Below are 22,302 nucleotides of genomic sequence, written 5' to 3'. Positions count from 1 at the left end.
TAGGCATCCATTGCATATTATTAGTAGTCTGACAAACAAGCTTCATAAACCAGTATTTATGCCAAAGAGGTAATAAATCTTTTGTTTTTAATGCAGAGTTATAATTTATTACACTCATTTAGTAGCTTCAACACTTGACACTGGACACCTGGGAAGATAAGGGGTTAAAATGTCTTGGAAGAATTTACTGCAGCCTCTGATGTGGGTGGGATTATTGCCAGACAGGGGTTGTTTTGAAGATGCAACATTTTAAGAACTATGATTTTACAATCTTCAAAAATAATACAAAAACATCTACAGTTTAATTAATTATACCAAATCGGACATAATATGAAGTCACCAGTTAATAATAGATACATCATACATGACAATTATTTAATATTTAGAAGACTTTTAGCCAGTTTACAGAGAAATTAAAGGTAAGTTAGTATAATACAAACAGGAATTCCAGTATGAAATGAGAGAGAAGCAGGGTTATAGCATATTTAGAAAAATAGTTATTGGAGAGAAACTGATTGAAGTTAGGAAGTAAGTGAAAAGGGGGGGGGGTCTAACGAGGTATAAAGTATGAATAGATACTTGCTCATATTTATGTAAATAGTTTATCTTGGTGTTAGCAAGAACAGAGCCCAATTTTGGTTAGGAAGTCTTTCAGAATGGTTTTAAAGGACTGGAAAGAGGGTGCTGACCTGATGGATACAGATAAGGAGTTCCAGGAGTTAGCAACATGGTACGAGTACAGTTAATGCCTAGCAGATTTGATAGGTATGTGGACAGAGAGGAGTTTTTGGTCACTGGATCGTAATGACCAATTGAGTGCATAGTTGTGTAGAATGGTATTTAATACTGGTCAAGGAGATGGATGCTAGATAATTTTATAGATAGTAAGAAGTTACTTGATGGGGTAGTTCTAACCAATTTTGGATTTTTAATGCTATACAGGGGTGGGATCTGAAAGGGATATTGGCTGCAAATTTAGTCACTTTATTATAGCATTTTTCAAGTTTTTATTTTTGTGATGCCTGAAGGTTAGTAAGGATGGAAGAACCATAATGAAGTGTGGGGAGGAGATACGTAGTGGCAACTGCAGTTTTAGTTGTGTCAGTGAGAAAGCATTTGGCTTTGTAAAGCATCCATACTTTTTGGTGAGGTTTTCTTAATGCAATTTTGTATATACAAGTCAAATGTAAAATTATCATTCACTATCATTCTAATAATTTGCTATCAGAAGTGGCTTCAGTGGTTTGTAAGAGACACTGCACAATACTAAATATTACTTTTACTGAAGCCTCTCAAAAGTGAATGGAATTGTCATGTGACAGTCTAGCCATGGGCATTGTAATCTCATACACTTTGCACTCATAGTGCATTATGGGGAAGATTTATCTTTAGAAGAAAGCAAACTCTCATCAGGGTGTCTGCCCCCAGGAGGGCATTCAGGGTGTCTGCCCCCAGGAGGGCATTCAGGGTTACAAACACAATAAAATTAGGAGTGACTACATCTATCTGGTACATACTGGTTTGCAATAAACTGAACTTAAGGAAAAGTTAAATATATGTTTTTTCCCCACAGTGGTCCTTTAAGTCCAGAGGAAGAACAACTGGCTATAATGCTAATCTAGAAAGTAATGCAACTGCTCTTCCGGAGGGCTGGTACTACAGAAAAACAAAATGTTGCTGTATAGGTGTTTCAAGCTTTGCACAATTTCACTAAACCTCTGAAATTTAGTCCCATCTCAAGCCAGATTCATACAATATGCTGTAGTAAAATATCAGTTTAGTACCTTGCTGACAGTGTATAGTTGTCATCATACCAGTTTTGAGGACTACTAGCAGACACAATTTCTGAAATGAAACTGAAATACAAAATTAATTATTATAATTATTATTGTTACTATTATTATCATTGTTTTTAATTTTCTATTAAGCAGATGAAACCCACAAAATACAAGTTCCTATTTTCTAGAATTAGCAGAACCAGACTTTTCAACAAATTAATAAGGAAAGAGTAAACAGGTCACACACCGAATCCAACTGGAAAAAAAAACAAGGAAAAACCTAGCCAAGCTAGAGCTTGCATTATGTAATTCCTTGAAATCTATTGTCAAAGAGGATTATGGGATATATTCAAATGATCATCTTTTACAAGAGGTTTCAAAGAATCACACAGTGCAAACTCTAGCTTGGCTAGGTTTTCTTGCTGTTTTTTTTTCCATTTGGATTGGCTGTGTGTCCTGTTTACTCTTTTATTTGGTTGTTAGATGGGATATTTTGCAGGCACCTTAATGGTAGGGAACAGCAACTGGGTACAAGAACTCTGTGTTTCTAAAGGTTAGCCAAACGTTCCACTTATGCACTACTGGTGATGTCATAATAAGAGTGAAATAGGCAAGTCCACAACTGTGGGGTTGACTTTATTGAATTAAAATTGTCTATTAATTGACTTTAACAGAAATAAATCATGGGCATTCAGAATCATGGTATTGCTGAAACTCCTGGTGTCCTTAAGGGGTCATTTGCATAGATCGCATAATCCTATTTTATAGGTTCATCGGTAGGCACTAGGCTATCTGCCCAAGGGCATTTATAAGCCTAGCCAGAGTGTGTCAGCTTTCTCTGTTCCATTGTTTAATTAATTAACTGATCCTCTGTCAAGCAGAGCCAATGAAGTGATCCCAGGTGTGTAGTTTCTGTTACCCATCCACTCGTCAAGGTTTCTCTTGAAGAGTGTTAGTGAGTGGCTCTGCCTAATGTAGTTTGGAATTTTGTTCCAAAGCATGGGGCATCTCTATTATAGGAATCTATCCCTCCAACATGTTCTATTTATTGTTGTGTCGAGATTTAGCTCACTAGAGCGCGTGGCTCGCAGTGACTTGGATTTCTTTAGGTGGAGCATGTCCTTCAATTCTGAGTTGGACATGGCTTTGTAAGTCAGGCAGAGATCACCTCTGAGTAAGCGATATGCCACTGAGTACAGCCAGAGTTTTTTCAGTCGGGCTGTATAGGACTTATGTTTGAGGCCAGTAATCCTCTTGGTGAGGTACTTTTGTGGTCTCTCCAGCTGTTGGAAGTGTCTTGTGAGGTACATCCCAAATGGGGCATTGTACGTTATGATGGGTCTGATAAGTGATGAGTAGAGGGACACTATAACCTCTTTATTTCTAGATGTGAACCCTTCAGTAATTAGATGGGCCACATAGAAGGATTTCCTAACTACTTTGGCAATATGATTGTCAAAGGACAGATTACTATCTACCTGGGTCCCCAGATCTCTTATTACCTCTTCTGTATTAAGGGGGCTGCCACATATGTGGTAATTCATGGGTGTTTTGTTTTTCCCAAACAGGATGACTATGCATTTTTTGGCATTTAGCTTGAGGCAATGACTTTGACACCAGGTGTCCATCTCAGTAAGGCCCTTTTGGAGGATGTCCATGTCAGCCGGAGAGTCAATTATGGCTCCCAGTTTGCAGTCATCGGCGAACTTGGTTAGCCATAGTCCTCCTGTGTTTGCCTGTACTTCTGAGAAGTATATGCCGAACTGTAGGTGTCCCAGGACCGAGCCTTGCGGGACACCATTTGTAAATGGTTTAGAGTCAGACCTGGAGCCTGCTATTCTTACTGTGTGAGTTCTGTCTGTAAGCCAGTTGGCAACCCATCTCATGATGTAGGGGTTTGTGTTCAGGCTGGTGAGTTTTTCTGTAATACCCTAGTGGGGAATGGTGTTGAAAGCCTTGGCGAGGTCAAGGTAGGTTGTGTGAACAACCTTTCCCTGGCCTATGGCCTTGGTGACTGTCTCAAAGAAGTCAACCAGGTTTAGTAGGCATGATCTGCCCTTAACAAAGCCAAACTGGGTCGGGTCAAGTGTTTGGAGGTTCCCAGTGTCTTTGTTAATGAGTTCCATGATGATGCGTTCCATAGCCTTGCAGACCAGGCTAGTCAGGCTTATAGGGCAATAGTTACCAGGGTCAGTTGTGGCTCCTCCTTTGTGGAGTGGAATAACTGTTGCTGTGCACCATTCTGTGGGCACATAGCCTGTGGAGAGGCTGAGGTTGAGTAGTGTGTTTAAGTGGGGGGGTTAGTTCGTTCTGTAGTTCATGCAAGACGCAGCCTGGGACACCATCTGGCCCCATTGACACTGTGTTTTTGGCTTTTGAAAGGGCTATTTCTGGGACACTATACTTTCCCGGTATTGTTGTGGGCCCTTTTGGGAGTGAGAGGGGGGGTGAAGTTTGCACTGAATCTATCTGCCAGGATGTTGGCAATATCAGTAGGTTCAGTATATTTTGTGCTATTTTGCACTGGTTCAGTGCATATCTGCAAGTTGCCACTTAGATTTTTAACATAGATAAAGAAGGCTTTGTGATTCTCTTTTGAATCCTTGGCTATTTTTCTTTTGAAGTTAGCCTTGGATGATTTTATGAGGGACCTTAGTTTCTTAATGATACTGATCAGGGATGTCTTTCCTTCTTGGGATTTGCTTTTTTTCTGAACTAGTTTCCTCCTTCTATTGTATAGCCTGTTTATGGCAGGGGTCCACCAGACTGGATTCCTTCTCTTAGAGGAGTGAGTCTTGGTTTTGCTAGGGATCCATGCATCCTTGTAGGTGCTCATAGAGTGCATTTGTAAAGGTTTCTGCATCCTGGGCAGCATTATCCTTTAGCATGGGGGCTGTGAAACTTACCGCCTCTGTCTTAAGTAAGATGAAGTTTGCTTTAGAAAAGTCTTTTACTGTGGTTTCCTTAGTTGCGGGTGGTGGTAGGGTGTGGACATCCAGAGCGATTAGTTTATGGTCTGATCTAACCAGTGACGGGTTGACCTCCGGTGTGGAACACCTGTCGCCCATGTTTGTGATGACTAGGTCCAATTTGTTTTCACTTCTGGTAGGGGAGTTTACCAACTGATCCAGGGCATTTGAGTTGATGAATTCCAGGAAGCATTGGGCCTGGGAGTTTGTACTCGAGTAGTTTTCCCAGTTATGGAAATCACTCAATATCAGGGTGTTCGGTAGGACCTTCATGTTTTCCAGTGTCTCCAGAAAGGTGGAGTGGTGGTCCTGAGTCATGAAGGGCAATCTGTAGTAGGCCACAATTTGCATTGCAGATTTGCCCGATGTTAGTTGCACATGGATGATCTCAGAGGTATCAAGCTGTGCAACTAACCTGGAGGTGTAGGTATCCTTGATGAATATGGATACACCCCCTCCTTTTGTGTTTCGGTCCATGTTCTGTGTCTGAAATGTGTGGTAAGAGTTGTAGCTTGGTAGTGCTGGGGTGCTCTCTGGAGCCTTGAACGAGGTTTCAGTTACTGCACAGATGTCGACGTTCTCCATACTGAGGAGTGCTTCGAGCATGTGCATTTTGAGATTGAAACTCCTGGCACTGAGTAGCATCACCCTCAGATTTGTTAATTGTGCTGTTTACAGAGGTGGGTTTGACTTTTGAGCCTTGCCTAAAAAAGGTACTATGGGGGTAGCAAGAGCCTTGGCCAGTATTCGAAAGCCTAGGGGTGACAGGTGCAAGCCATCTCTTGCAAAGCCACCTGGCTTGTCGAGCATGTCGTCCCAGGCTGACAGACACTGGATCCCCTTTGAATGACACCAGAAGCTTAGCCAATTGTTGAAATTGATCATTTTTTCTTTATACTGAGGTATCATTCTTGGTGAGGGCAGGATGCTACTCAGGGTTAGGGTCCTACCAGCCTGGGATACATGATCAGAGAGCTCTTCAATGTCTCTTTTCATGTAGTCCAGGAAGGTACGTCTCAGGTCATTCACACCAAGAGTCATATTTGTACTTGTTCTGGAGTGACTTGAGTGCTTGTGTTATGTGGCAGATTCTGGCTCCCGACAGGCAGCTAACAGTAACCTTCTGCTTGTCCAGCCTAGTGAGTGGGACATCAGTGTGCCTGACTATAGAGTCACCTATTACTAGTGTGTTAGGTATGTTATTTCGCCTTAAGGGTTGTGATTGTGCAGCAAACTAATTTTGTGTTTTATGTGTTGTCTGGTTTGTGACGGGAGGTGCAGGTTGTTTGGGTGTTTGCCTTAGAGGTCTCTGATGCTTTTGCAGGTTTTTATTTACAGCCTCCGAGTATGATTATGTGTATTTATGTGTATTTTTTGCTAGTGCTAGTTTAGTAGGTCTATGTGTTGCTGGAGGTGCGGTGCAAGTGTTAACCTTCTCCTCTTGACTGTCTGTTCCAGTCTTGGGTGGAGACAGCTTAGCCTCGGGTTTGGCTGTATAATTGCATCTTTTGCACATGTTAGTGTTTTGTGGTAGGAGGAGAGGGTTGTCTGTGTACATGAGGCAGTTGTAACATTGCCTCAGGATACTCAGATTCACCACCTGGACTGGAGAGTAGACCTGAAATTGCCATTTGGTCATGCCTGAATAGTAGGGTGAGCTGCTTAGTCACTTGGTTGGTGAGGGGTGAATAAAGAGCCTTGCCCTGCTGGGCAGTCAAGTGCCAGAGTATATTAGTGCCTGCTATTAGGTCTGAGCAAGTGCTGGGCTGTAGGATGCTTTTTGAGTGCTTAGGTTGAGAGTTAGACTAGTTTCAAGGGAAAAACTGAAGAGGAGACTTAGTGGAGCCGGGAATAATTTAACCCTAGCTAACCGGCACTGTCCGGCACGCAAAACCATGCAAACGTGGTTTTTATAGTAGGGAAATGAAAGAGATAGAAATTGAAAATGGCCAATAAACTACTAACATCTGAGCTGGAACCACTCCTCCAGGGACAGATAGGTTGCTCAAAGCTCCCCTCTCGCACAGGTGAACAGAGAAACTTCCTTGTATCCAAGTAAGGTATGGGCAACTCAGAAACTTGTAACATAGCCCTGAATTCAGCACTAGTCTGAAAACTGGACTATACTGGCTTACAAAGGTGGGAAACAAGGACTTTTATTTTTGTTTTTTTGAAAAGATGAGGCAAAAACAGTAAAAAACAGTTAAGTACAGCAAGAAAGTACAGAAAACTGATACTTAATCACTCCAAAATCTCTCTTCTAAGCTAGAAGGCTTGTATCAGTTTAAGGCTTTCCAGTGCTTTCCAGGTAGGTTAGTTACAGGAAAGATGGGAAACAAGCGCAGATGTGGTCTTTTAAACCAGAAAGTTGAAAGAGATGGACAAACAGTCAAAATGGTCAATAAACTACAATTTCTGGGCCAAGAACTACTCCTCTTGTGGTAGACAGGCTACCTAGTGCTTACCACTCCCACTGATAAGCTAGAAGGCTTTCCTCCAACACAGAAAGGCTTGCGGGGCTCAAAAGCTTACCAACAGTTGTGGATACACCAACTCTGTATCTGGACTAGGCTAGTTACAGGAAAGGTGGAAAACAAGCGCAAGTGCGGCTTTTAAACCAGAAAGTTGAAAGAGATGGGAAAACACTGCCCAAACGGCCAATAGCTACAATTTCTGGGCCAGGAACCACTCCTCTTGTGGTAGATAGGCTACCTAATGCTTACCACTCCCATTGATAAGTTAGAAGGCTTTCCTCCAACACGGAAAGGCTTGGGGGCACAGAAGCTTACAAAGAGTCCTGGATACAGCAAATCTGTACCTGGACTAGATTAGTAACAGGAAAGGCAGGAAACAAGCACAAACACAGGCTTTTAAATCAGAAGATTGAAAGAGATGGAAAAGCTTCCCAAACGGCCAATAAACTATAATTTATGGGCCAGAAACAACTCCTCCTGTGGTAGATAGGTTACCTAGTGCTTACCACTCCCACTGAAAAGCTAGAAGGCTTCTTTCCAACACAGAAGGGCTTGGGGGGCTCAGAAGCTTACCAACAGTCTTGGATACAGCAAATCTGTACCTGGACTACACTAGTTACAGGAAAGCCGGGTACCAAACACAAATGTGGGCTTTTAAACCAGAAAGTAGAAAGAGATGGAAAAACTGCCCAAATGGCCAATGAACTACAATTTCTGGGCCAAAACCCACTCTTCCCATGGTAGATAGGCTACCTAGTGTTTACCACTCCCACTGATAAGCTAGAAGGCTTCCGTCCAACACAGAAAGTCTTGGGGGGCTCAGAAGCTTACCAACAGTCCTGGATACAGCTAGTCTGTATCTGGACTAGACTAGTTACAACAGATTTCAAGGAATCACCCGATGCGAACTCCAACAAAATAATAAAGGGAAAAATGAACTGTATTTTTTCATTGCCTACTGTGTTGCAAATAGTAATTATGGTGTAAAAGCCTTGAGTTCTAAACTATTTCAGGGAGTCACAAAAAGTATGGAAATAGTATGATTGCTAGTTTGCTTAATTATTAACTACTAAATACACACACACACACACACACACACACACACACACACACACACACACACACACACACACACACACACACACACACACACACACACACACACACACACACACACACACACACACACACACACACTTCTTATGACTTATCATGCCACACTGGTATTGATTATTTATAGCTTTCAGGTGTAACTCATTTGTGTATCTTACTGCTTCTGTATGAAGCTAAGCATGCTCTTACTCAAGCAATGAGCACCCATCACACTTTCTTGGAGGAAAATGGCTGCAGACATGCATTTATTGTGCCACTTAAATTAACCTGATCAAGCGACAATCAAAGCCAGTTCACTAAATCAACTGTCAGTCAACTGCCAGTTATTGATTACCAAGGTGTGTGCAAACAGCAGTACTTGGAAGGATCACTGAAGGAATGGCAACACATGAGCAACAGGCCTAGGCTTGACTTCTCAGTCTGCTTGCTCTCACTAGTAGCGGCCAAAGCCCATGGTCCCAAACAGCCCTAAAATTGTAGCCTTCCAAGTCTGGCTTTTTGCCTAGCAACATGGCTATGACACCCTAGCCTATGCAAGGATCCCTACCTTTTTGGGGGAAGGTATAAACCTGAAAAATGAAAACCACAATTGAAGAAATATTGTTAAAAATGGTTTGAGTAAAAACAGTAAGTTCCTTCCCAGTCCCTACAGCAATCACTCTTGAACACCAGCAAGACCCTGCTTTCATCTACGCTCCTAACCCTTCTTGCTTTTACAAACAAGAGCAGGTGGGTCAGTCTCTCTTCTGTTTTTAAAGTGCTGTCCATCCATAGGGTTGCTGTCTCTACTTACCCTATTTCATCTTTATCTCTGCAGTACCCACCTACCACTTCATGTCTACTGCCTCTTCCTTTCTCTTCACCTGTATGTCCTGTGATCCTGATCCATTCCTCTCTGCCCACTTATTGAGCTTGCTATTTCCCCTCTACCTTTCTCACTGGCCCAAGATTCCTTGACCTGCCCTCATTGCCTCTGAATAAAGATAAGCATGTTCCTACTTATCCAGTGATTACACAACACACTTGCTTGGAGAAAAACAGTTGTGCATTTATTGGGGCAGTCAGCTGAACTAGATCAAGTAATAATCAAAACCAATTTTCAAATGTTAATCAGTTCCCAGACATTGAACATCCAATTGTGTGCAAGGTGCAGGAGTTGGAAGGTGAACGATTCAAGGCCACTACATAACCATCAGTTTTGAACTTGGCAGGTCTCTAAAATATTCAGCTATGAGCAATGTCTGAACAGATCTGCAAACCAACCACTTTGACTTGTACATCCACTTGCAATCATTCAGCTAACAACAATGGGTAAAGGGAATGCACAACATGTAGGCCCAGGTCTTGGCCTCCCAGCCTGCTTGCTGACACTGGTGGTAGCCAAAGTCTATCCAATAAGAGAGGACCAAGCTGCCCTTTTCTATGCCCATTATCAGGACCTCCCCACTGAAAATTTAACCTTTGAAGTTTGTCCTTCAAGCACAGAAGGGTGACATGACATGTCTCTCTCCAATGCACATCTAACAATACTTCCACAAATCCCCATCTCAGGTTTCTTACATACAGCTGCACACCTAATGAACTCCTTCCTTTCTATACAGTTCAAGTGACTTAATAATAATACTTGACTGTTGCATTAATCACCATCCCAATGCTCTCCCTCTCTCACCTGCTATTGAACATATTTGCTGGTGAGGATTGCAGCCTTTTTGATAGCTTTTCTGTTTCTTGTCCTTGCCAAGTCTGTCTCCAGCTAACATATGACAGAATGAATTTAGCTCTTATCTACGGCTGCTGTATCTGTTTCAACATGTACTCAGTCAATTCCTTAGGGGATACTGTATAAGTGAGCCATTGGTGACATCAATTCCACCAAATGCAACACAGTAACACCTGACTCAGGTAGTTTCTCAGTATACACCATCAGGGCTCTTGGCAAGTGTCTCCATTTCATCCTTCTTTTTCGGTTTCTCCTCCCCCTTAAGTCCAGACCTTTTCCCAGATGGTAAGTGCATGAGTGACCAAGTATATAAATTCCCAGTAGTCATTTTCTGTTATATTTAATACAAAACACACAATTGAACCATCACAGCCTGACACCTTTCATAACAATGCAATCTCTAGCTGCCTAAATACATTACTTTTTACACTTTGGGCATGTACAAATGACAGCACTGTGATCTTTAATGAGTACATATGACAGCACTGCAATCTTTAATGAGTACATATGACAGGGTCACAATCTTTAATGAGTACATATGATAGTGCAAAAAATACGGAATACTAAGTAAACCATGAAATATACCAAGGAAAAACCAGGAATCCAGGACGCCAGTTGTTGTTTATAACCACTCCATCTTTAATAACCAAAATGTTTTAGCACTTTCATCTCTAAATTAGAGACTTCATCAGAAACATTACATCCTATTAGACATCAATTTTTATAGTATACCAAATTAGATGACATCACTAAAAAAATTAAATATTTAAAATATTTAAAGAAATAAATGACATGAAAACCAACCCAGAATACTTGCACAAAAAGAACAATGTAGATTTAAAAAAACAATGGCTTGATAGGTCCAGTGCAAAATTAATCTATATGGATGCACCTTACGTCCTAAAGTATAAAAAACATTTAAATGTATTTCTTAAATACATGTATATATATATAGAAAAGTTGTTTGTACAGATTACAATAAAAATATACACATTTATATGAATAAATATATCAGAAGTAAATCTAAATATTTTAAACTGCTTTTGTTTAAAATCAATAATTAAATAAAACTATAAATGTTAACTGTAATAAAATACATACTTGAAATATTAAAATAGTATGAAAAGTAGATGGTTTTTAACTATAAACCTTATAAATTATTTGATCTTTCTACTAAAAAAGGAAGCAAAGAGACTGTTTCATTAAGCCCAGGGGGGTACATAGAAGCCAGTCTAAACTGCCACTGGCTTTCTTTCTTTTTCAATACATTTTTCCAGTCACCTCCCCTGATGTCAACTTTAACCATATCAAGTATACCGAACACAAATTTATCAAAACCATCACATGTTGCACTATGTTTATAAAGTGCATTGGTATTTTTACAACTTCTCATCTCATAAAGATGTTCATATATTCTGTTTTTTAAGAGGCGTTCTGTCTTCCCAACATAGAAATATTTGCATGTATTACATATAGCAAGGTAGATGACCCCTCTGGTATTACAATTACCCTTTATAAAATGCACTCTACTATTCAATGTGTTATCCAACACTACATATGGTTCAATATTAATGTAGGGACAATAATGACACATACCGCATCTTTTTGTCCCCTTCATTATTCTTTGTAGTACTCTTAAGCTTAATTTCTAAAAGCTGTTTCAGATTTTTACTAACCCTAGTAACAAATGTCGGTTTAGGGCCTACTTTTTTGTATATAGCTGCATTGGTTCTTAAAATATTCCAATTTTTTGTATAGATGTTTTTTATAGCTGGTGTTCTTATATTATAAGTAAGAATGCATGCTGTATTGTAATTATGGTTAGAAATACATGAATTATCTCCTGTATTTTCCCCAAATGATTCCAAAAAGGTACCTGTACCCAATAAGGGTAAATATTTCTGCCCCCACAACATATATATATCTTGTAAAGTAGAATTGATCAAGTCCAGTGGGTACCCTCTCTCTGTAAACATTCCCCTAAGTAAACTAAATTCTCTGTCCAAATCTTCTTTGTTTGAAGTCATCCTAGCAATTCTAATTGCTTGGCCCTTAATAATACTAATTTTTTGTGTCAGAGGATGATTACTTTTGAAATGCAAATAAGCATTACAAAAAGTCTTTTTCCTGAATATTTTAGACTTAAAACACTTATTCTGAGTATCCTTAATAAATAAGCGTATCCAGGTAACTAATATTCACATGACTATACTGAAAAGTAAAGGCCAAGTACCCTGTGCTAGAATTAATATGATTAATGAAACCAGCTATTTTGTCTTCTGTATCTCCCCATAGGATGAAAATATCATCCAAATAGTGGAGATATAATTTGATATTTGTCCAGTAGGGGCTTTTAAAAACATGTTCAATCTCCCAACCCAGTAAAACAAAGTTAGAGTATACTGGTGAACAGGCTGCTCCCATTGGGACACCCGTTGTTTGCTGGTAAAATTCCCCTTCAAACCACAAGTAGTTGTTATCCAAAACTATGTTCATGAGTTCACAAATAAGTTTTACCCTGTCATTGTCCAAATCTGAAAATGTAAACAAGACTTCTTCGAATACAGCCAAACCCTCTACTTTAGGAATACATGTGAATAAGTCTTTTACATCAATAGTTAAAAGTATGATGTTATCCTGGAACAATTCCTGTTTAACACTTTTCAAAAAATCCCAGGAATCTTTCAATAAATGGGGGGTCTTTTGAACTACGTGTTGTATATGTGAGTCAATGAACATGGTAAGTGGATGTACCTTAGACCCTCTAGCAGCCACAATGGGTCTAAAAGGCGGTTTGAAAACATCCTTGTGTACCTTTGGTATACCAAAGAATACCGGTATGATGGGAAATTTTCTAAAAAGAAATTCATACTCAGTGGGGTCAATTCTACCTTCCAACAAATATTCTTGCAAATAGCTGTCAATTCTAGAATAAGAAATATTGATTTCGTTTTTGGAAGTATGGCAATAGGTATTTTCATCAAACAATAATTCTAACATAGCATTGGAATAATCCATACTGCGAAAGATGACTATACCCCCACCTTTATCTGGAATCATAATCCGAATACTGTCATCCTTTCTTAAATCACATAATAATGTGTATTCATCCTTGGACAGGTTCCACTCATTCCTCCTGTTGTTCCCAAATTCCTCATATAAATCTTCCAACACCAGTTTTTTATATGTGTCCACCAGGGGGTGTAAGGGGGGATTGTAAATACTTTTCTTTTTTAATTTGTTGTTACCCATAACAATATTGTGGTCATTAAAAGTAAAAGTAAAACTTATTTGTGAACTCATGAACATAGTTTTGGATAACAACTACTTGTGGTTTGAAGGGGAATTTTACCAGCAAACAACGGGTGTCCCAATGGGAGCAGCCTGTTCACCAGTATACTCTAACCTTGTTTTACTGGGTTGGGAGATTGAACATGTTTTTAAAAGCCCCTACTGGACAAATATCAAATTATATCTCCGCTATTTGGATGATATTTTCATCCTATGGGGAGATACAGAAGACAAAATAGCTGGTTTCATTAATCATATTAATTCTAGCACAGGGTACTTGGCCTTTACTTTTCAGTATAGTCATGTGAATATTAGTTACCTGGATACGCTTATTATTAAGGATACTCAGAATAAGTGTTTTAAGTCTAAAATATTCAGGAAAAAGACTTTTTGTAATGCTTATTTGCATTTCAAAAGTAATCATCCTCTGACACAAAAAATTTGTATTATTAAGGGCCAAGCAATTAGAATTGCTAGGATGACTTCAAACAAAGAAGATTTGGACAGAGAATTTAGTTTACTTAGGGGAATGTTTACAGAGAGAGGGTACCCACTGGACTTGATCAATTCTACTTTACAAGATATATATATGTTGTGGGGGCAGAAATATTTACCCTTATTGGGTACAGATACCTTTTTGGAATCATTTGGGGAAAATACAGGAGATAATTCATGTATTTCTAACCATAATTACAATACAGCATGCATTCATAGGTTCATAGGTTCATAGGTTCATACTAGGCTATCTGCCCTAGGGCATTTATAAGCCTAGCCAGTGTGTGTGTGGCTTTCACCACCCCTTAGGATGACAATACTATACCTATTAGTTTGCTGTGCATCTGTCCAGCAGTGACACAGAGATGATTCCCAGGGTAAACCTACGATCTCCAATCCACTCGTCAAGATTTCTCTTGAACAGAGTCAGTGAGGGGCTCTGCCTCACATGGACTGGGATTCTGTTCCATAGTGTAGGGAGTCTCTGGGTGATGAATCTGTCCCTCCAGCACGTCCTATTTATATCTGTGTTGAGGTTTAAGTCTCTTGCTCTCGTGGCTCTGGTGGATTTGGATTTTTTGAAGTGGAGCATGTCCATTAATTCCGGGTTGGACATGGCCTTGTATGTCAGGCACAGATCACCTCTGAGCAGACAGTATGTGACTGAATAGAGCTGGAGTTTCTTCAGTCGGGCATCATATGACATATGTTTGAGCCCCTTTATCCTTTTGGTGAGGAACTTTTGGGGTCTTTCCAACTGCTGCAGGTGTCGGGTAAGGTACATTCCGAATGGGGCGTTGTACTCAATCATTGGTCTGATAAGTGAAGAGTACAGGGGTCAATGACCTCTCCTGATCTGGATGTGAATCCCTTCATGATCAGGTGGGCAATGTAGAAGGTCTTCCTATCCACTTTGGCAATGTGAGTGTCAAAGAGAGGTTATTGTCAACTTGGGTCCCCAGGTCCCTGATAACTTCTTCCATGTTTAATGGATTACCACCTATGTGGTAATTAGGGGTTACCTTGTTTTTCCCAAAGGGTATGACTATACATTTTTTGGCATTTAGCTTAAGGCCATGGCTCTGGCACCAGTTATCCATTTCTATGAGACCTCTCTGGAGGATGTCTGTGTCTGATGGAGTGTCAATTATGGTGCCCAGTTTGCAGTCATCTGCAAATTTTGTCAGCCACAATCCCCTATGTTTGCCTGCACTTCAGAAAAATAAATGCCGAACAAGAGGGGGCCCAGGACTGAGCCCTGTGGGACACCGCTCGTGACCGGCTTAGAGTCTGACATGGCACCAGCAACTCTAACCCTGTGTGTTCTGTCCTTGAGCCAGTTTGCAACCCATCTTGTGACATATGGGTTTACATCTAAGCTGGTGAGCTTTTCTATGATGCCCAAGTGGGGTATTGTGTTGAACGCTTTTGCTAGGTCAAGGCAGGCTGTGTGAACTGCCTTACCCTCATCAATGGCCTTAGTGACTGTTTCAAAAAAGCCGACCAAGTTCAAGAGGCAGGATCTGCCCTTGACAAAGCCAAATTGGGTAGGATCCAGTGTCTGTAGGTCCCCAATGTCTTTATTTATGAGTTCCATTATGATCCTCTCCATAGCTTTGCAGACAAGGCTCATCAAGCTTATGGGGCAGTAATTTCCAGGGTCCGTAGAAGCACTGCCTTTGTGGAGTGGGACCACAGTTGCCGTACGCCATTCTTTTGGTACGTATCCTGTAGTAAGGCTAAGATTAAACAGCAGCCTTATGTGTGGGTTTAGTTCCTCATTGAGTTCATGTAGCACACAGCCGGGGACACCGTCCAGTCCCATTGATGCTGTGTTTTTTGCTTTAGAGAGAGCAGCTCTCATCTGGGCATCTGAGATGTTTGGGAGGCTAGACTCTGGTGGGATAGATATTTCTCCTTTTGGGGGTGAGGGAGGGGAGAAATTTGCACTGAACCTGTCTGCCAGTATGTTGGCAATGTCTGTGGGTTCAGTGATTTTTTTATCATTTTGGACTAATTCTGAGCATATCTGGGAGTTTCCACCCAGGTTTCTAACATAGCTAAAGAAGGCCTTATGATTGTCTTTTGTGTCATTAGCGATTTTTCTCTCAAAGTTGGCCTTGGATGATTTTATGAGTGATCGTAGTTTTTGCTAGTATTGATCAGAGATGCCTTCCCTTTTAGGGATTTTGCTCTGTCATGTAGTAGCTTTCTCCTCTTGTTGTAGAGTTTGTTTATGGCTGGGGTCCACCAGACGGCGCCTGCCTTTGGTGGAAAGGGTCTTGATTTTATTAGGGATTGCTTGATCCATACATTCCTGGAGGTGCTCGTAGAAGGCATTTGTAAGGGTTTCAGCAGCGTGGGTTGTGGTTTCCACTGGCTCAGGGGCCTTGAAGGATACCACTCCAGTCTTAAGAAGTGTGAAGTTTGCTTTTGAGAAGTTCTTCACTGTGTTTTTTTTTGCTGGGGGTGGAGGCGGGATGTGCATCTCCAGTGAGATTAATTTATGGTCTGATCTCACCAATGAGGGATATACTTCCGGTGTGGAGCATTTTGTCCCCATGTTTGTGATGATCAGGTCTAGTATATTTTCTCCTCTTGTTGGAATGGTGACTAGTTGTTCCATAGCATTTGAGTTTATGAACTCCAGGAACCTTTGGGCTAGGGTGTTGGGGCTTGAGTAATGTTCCCAGTCTATGTTTGGGTAGTTGAAGTCACCCAATATGATGGTGTTTGTAGAGACATTCATACTCTCCAGTGTCTTCAGGAAGGCTGTGTGGGTTTCCTGAGTTTGAGAAGGTGGTCTGTAGCATGCTACAAACTGTAGGGCAGTTTTACCTATGGTTAATTGCACCTGGATGGTCTCCGATGCTTCGTGCGTTGCCACTAACCTGGAGATGTGGGTATCCTTTATGAATATGGATACTCCCCCTCCTTTTGTGGTTTGGTCCAGATTTTGGGGCCGGAACACATGATATGAGGTATAACCTGATAGTGCTGGGGTGCTCTCAGGAGCCTTGAACCAGGTTTCAGTCACAGCACAGACATCAATGTTCTCCATACTGAGGAGGGCTTCGAGGGCGTGCATCTTGAGGTTTAGACTTCTGGCATTGAGCAGTATTACCCTTAGTTTTTCTCTTTTTTGTTTTCTAGGGCGGTAGGTTTATCATTTGAGCCTTGCCTAAAAAAGGCAGTATGGGGGTGGCAAGAGCCTTTGCCAATATCCGGAAGCCCAGGGGTGACAGGTGCAAGCCGTCCCTTGCAAAGCAGCGTGGCTTGTCAAGCATGTCATCCCAGGCAGACAGACATTGGATCCCCTTAGAATGACACCAGTAATTAAGCCAATTATTAAAGCTGATCATTTTGTCTCTGTATTGTGGCATCATTCTTGGTGAGGGTAGGATACTGCTCAGGGTCAGGGTCATACCGGCCTGGGCTACATAATCTGAGAGCTCCTCTATGTCTCTTTTCATGTAGTCCAGGGAGGTACGTCTCAGGTCGTTCACACCGGCATGGACAATGACTGAGTTATACTTGTACTTGCTGTGGAGTGACCTGAGTGCTTGTGTTATGTGGCGGATTCTAGCTCCTGACAGGCGCTAGAATACCATAAGAACACCAGCTATAAGAACACCAGCTATAAAAAACATCTATACAAAAAATTGGAATATTTTAAGAACCAATGCGGCTATATACAAAAAAGTAGGCCCTAAACCGACATTTGTTACTAGGGTTAGTAAAAATCTGAAACAGCTTTTAGAAATTAAGCTTAAGAGTACTACAAAGAATAATGAGGGGGGGACAAAAAGATGAGGTATGTGTCATTATTGTCCCTACATTAATATTGAACCGTATGTAGTGTTGGATAACACATTGAATAGTAGAGTGCATTTTATAAAGGGTAATTGTAATACCAGAGGGGTCATCTACCTTGCTATATGTAATACATGCAAATATTTCTATGTTGGGAAGACAGAACGCCTCTTAAAAAACAGAATATATGAACATCTTTATGAGATGAGAAGTTGTAAAAATACCAATGCACTTTATAAACATAGTGCAACATGTGATGGTTTTGATAAATTTGTGATTGGTATACTTGATATGGTTAAAGTTGACATCAGGGGAGGTGACTGGAAAAATGTATTGAAAAAGAAAGAAAGCCAGTGGCAGTTTAGACTGGCTTCTATGTACCCCCCTGGGCTTAATGAAACAGTCTCTTTGCTTCCTTTTTTAGTAGAAAGATCAAATAATTTATAAGGTTTATAGTTAAAAACCATCTACTTTTCATACTATTTTAATATTTCAAGTATGTATTTTATTACAGTTAACATTTATAGTTTTATTTAATTATTGATTTTAAACAAAAGCAGTTTAAAATATTTAGATTTACTTCTGATATATTTATTCATATAAATGTGTATATTTTTATTGTAATCTGTACAAACAACTTTTCTATATATATACATGTATTTAAGAAATACATTTAAATGTTTTTTACACTTTAGGACATAAGGTGCATCCATATAAATTAATTTTGCACTGGACCTATCAAGCCATTGTTTTTTTAAATCTACATTGTTCTTTTTGTGGAAGTATTCTGGGTTGGTTTTCATGTCATTTATTTCTTTAAATATTTTAAATATTTAATTGTTTTAGTGATGTCATCTAATTTGGTATACTATAAAAATTGATGTCTAATAGGATGTAATGTTTCTGATGAAGTCTCTAATTTAGAGATGAAAGCGCTAAAACATTTTGGTTATTAAAGATGGAGTGGTTATAAACAGCAACTGGCGTCCTGGATTCCTGGTTCTTCCTTGGTATACTACATATGATAGTGCCACAGTCTTTAATACGTACCTATGACAACACCACAATCTTTAATGAGTACATATGACAGTGCTGCAATCTTTAATGAGTGAATCTTTAATGAGTACATATGACAGTGATGCAATCTTTAATGAGTACATATGACAACGCCGTAATTTTTAATGAGTACATATATAGTGATGCAATCTTTAATGAGTACATATGATAGTGCCACAATCTTTGAGTACATATTACGTATTAGTTTCTTATAGACCCCCATGTCTGTAAGTTTATTGCATGTGTTGGTGTGGTTCTGGAGCATAGGAATTGCAATGTAAATTAATATTGATCAGTAATAGTTTCTTATAGACCTCCATGCCCGTAAGTTTATTGCATGTGTTGGTGTGGTTCTGGAGCATAGGAATTGCAATGTAAATTAATATTGATCAGTATTAGTTTCTTATAGACCTCCATGCCTGTAAGTTTATTGCATGTGTTGGTGTGGTTCTGGAGCATAGGAATTACAATGTAAATTAATATTGATCAGTATTAGTTTGTTATAGACCTCCATGCCTGTAAGTTTATTGCATGTGTTGGTGTGGTTCTGGAGCATAGGAATTGCAATGTAAATTAATATTGATCAGTATTAGTTTGTTATAGACCTCCATGCCTGTAAGTTTATTGTGTGTGTTGGTGTGGTTCTGGAGCATAGGAATTACAATGTAAATTAATATTGATCAGTATTAGTTTCTTATAGACCTCCATGCCTGTAAGTTTATTGTGTGTGTTGGTGTGGTTCTGGAGCATAGGAATTACAATGTAAATTAATATTGATCAGTATTAGTTTGTTATAGATCTCTATGTCTGTAAATTTATTGTGTGTTTTGGTGTGGTTCTGGAGCATAGGAATTGCAATGTAAATTAATATTGATCAATATTAGTTTCTTATAGACCTCCATGCCTGTAAGTTTATTGTGTGTGTTGGTGTGGTTCTGGAGCATAGGAATTACAATGTAAATTAATATTGATCAGTATTAGTTTGTTATAGAACTCCATGTCTGTAAGTTTATTGCGTATGTTGGTGTGGTTCTGGAGCATAGGAATTACAATGTAAATTAATATTGATCAGTATTAGTTTGTTATAGAACTCCATGTCTGTAAGTTTATTGTGTGTGTTGGTGTGGTTCTGGAGCATAGGAATTACAATGTAAATTAATATTGATCAGTATTAGTTTGTTATAGAACTCCATGCCTGTAAGTTTATTGTGTGTGTTGGTGTGGTTCTGGAGCATAGGAATTACAATGTAAATTAATATTGATCAGTATTAGTTTCTTATAGACCTCCATGTCTGTAAGTTTATTGCATGTGCCAACAGTTATTTAGTATGGGAGTATTCCATTTTCTCTGCATTTTTGGAGCTGTGGAGTTCTATGTTTCTGTGAGAGGGGTATAGGGCAAAGCCCCCCACACTGGAGATTCAGACGGGCTTGCCCCTGCAAAAAAGCTTTGGCGATATACTTAGTGTATATAATATTTTCTGTGAAATGTGTTTCAATGTGTTGTAGCTCGTGTGTCACTTTTTTTGATGAAATGTTCTTTAGATACAACGATCTATAATCATATATGATTACATCCCTTTTCATCACCGATGAACTTTCATCAATGTCAAATATGTCATGAAACTTCATCAGGAATCTCTTTTATCAATGCACAAAAACAATGAAATTAGGTGATCAGAAATTAAACAAACATGTTTAATTTGTGATTACTTGAAAAAAAAAACAGAAACTTGGGCTTTGCCCATACCCTCCCAGAAAGTAAATATACTCACTCTGCAGTCACACATTAATGAAAAATGAGGATAACTCAAAGTGATATTGCAGTAGAACTAATCCAATTAGACTGTAATAATATACCTCGACTGCTGCAATCACTGATAAAATTTACCAGAAATTATGGCACTTAGTGAATGCATGCCATGACCAAATTAACTGCAGCCATGCATATTTGTATTAAAATATTCTGTTGTGTGAATAAACATTGACATAGTCCATCCCTTAAATGGAATATTATATTTTTACTCTAAATATACTAGACTATATAGTGGTAATATGATTGCCTTCTATGACATAGGATCTGGATTACATTTTATAAATGAACAGCTCTCCATTTACTAGAAGGACTCCAATCAATAATAAATATAAGAGACTGCTTTAAGAATAACAAAGATACATAATCATTGCAAGAGTATGGGAATACCTTGGGTTGCAAAAGAATGTAAAACTGTCGTGTGAAAAAGTACCTTTTTTGACAGCATACATTTAGCCTAGATTTACCAAGCACACTACCAGGTCCTTTCAGCCAACAAAATATAGCCTAATCTCAGAAGAAGGGTTAAATATAATGTAAGGAAGTACTATTTGTCATGAAAGAGAGGTGATTGAGTATTTTTGTCTGAAGGGGCCTAATCCTTACCACCAGGTGAATACACCTGCTTTTTAAATGTAGAAAGGTTGACTATAATATGCAAAATGTATGTAAAGATTAATTTCTGCTACCAGTTTACAAATATGTTTCATTTACATGAAAGAACCTATTCCATAATATATATTATTATGCTGGTGAGAATAAAAATGACCTAGCACTTTACCTATAATCTTACATTCTCACCATAAATATACTACCTTCTTGTGGGCATAGGACTGCCTCCTAGGAAATGGACTCTGGCTAGTATCTAGAAGGACTCCATCAGTGCTAAATATAAGACAGACTGTTGTAGTTAATAACAAAGCTCCTTAGTACTCACATCTAGAGTAGGAAATTAATGGGTAGAAAAGTAAGTAAATTGCAGTGGTAGAAAGTATTCTCTTTCACAGAATACATAGTAGACAGATTTTACCAAGCAAACCACTAGGTTTTTTCATCCAATGGAATCTAGCTTACTCTCAAAATGAGGGATGAATAACACTGGAAGGAAGGACTAGTTTTCAGGAAAGAGCAGTACTACACTGTGTGGGAATAAGAGATGTCACCTTTTCAGCCAAAGGAATGTACCTTGTTTTTCTTAAATGGAACACTGTCATGATTTAACAGAAAGGTATAGGGAAATTAATTAATTCTGGCATTTTGCAAATGGAAAATGTTATATAGGCAGGAAGGAATCCTGGAATTAGTATAAATAATGCATTTTGCTGTAACAAGTAAAATCACCTACCTTTTTAATTACCTGGATTGTGCATGTCATTTTTGCCCTAAGTAGGCTAGACTGCAGTGGGGGGAAAGGACGTCCTTTTGGAAGAAACATCCATTGCTGCATTTTTAAACTTACTACAGTCCATTTGTCAGTAGGATGCCCATCAGCAGGAAACATGACAAACTCTTTTAATGAATTGCTAAATATCTTTAGTGAACAAAGAAAGGAAGCAGATTAGCCATTAATAAATATGCTGTCTGCAGTAAGGTATAAAAATGGCCTAGTTCTTTCAAGGCACCACATGGTCAAGGAACTTCCTCATTTGTAAAAGTTGGTGAGACTGTCTTTTACGGAATAGTTTGTTGTTTGTTTTACTAAGTACACTTTCATGTTCTTTCAACCAAAATGTCTTGCCTGCTTAAAAGAAAAGGGCTAAACTATAGTAGGAGAAATGCC

Source organism: Protopterus annectens, chromosome 10.part0 (genome assembly GCF_019279795.1).
Source record: "Protopterus annectens isolate FY-2018-M chromosome 10.part0, PAN1.0, whole genome shotgun sequence".
In the NCBI taxonomy this organism is placed as follows: Eukaryota; Metazoa; Chordata; order Ceratodontiformes; family Protopteridae; genus Protopterus; species Protopterus annectens.
The sequence above is the reverse complement of the archived record's forward strand: the minus strand, read 5'-3'. Positions refer to the sequence as shown.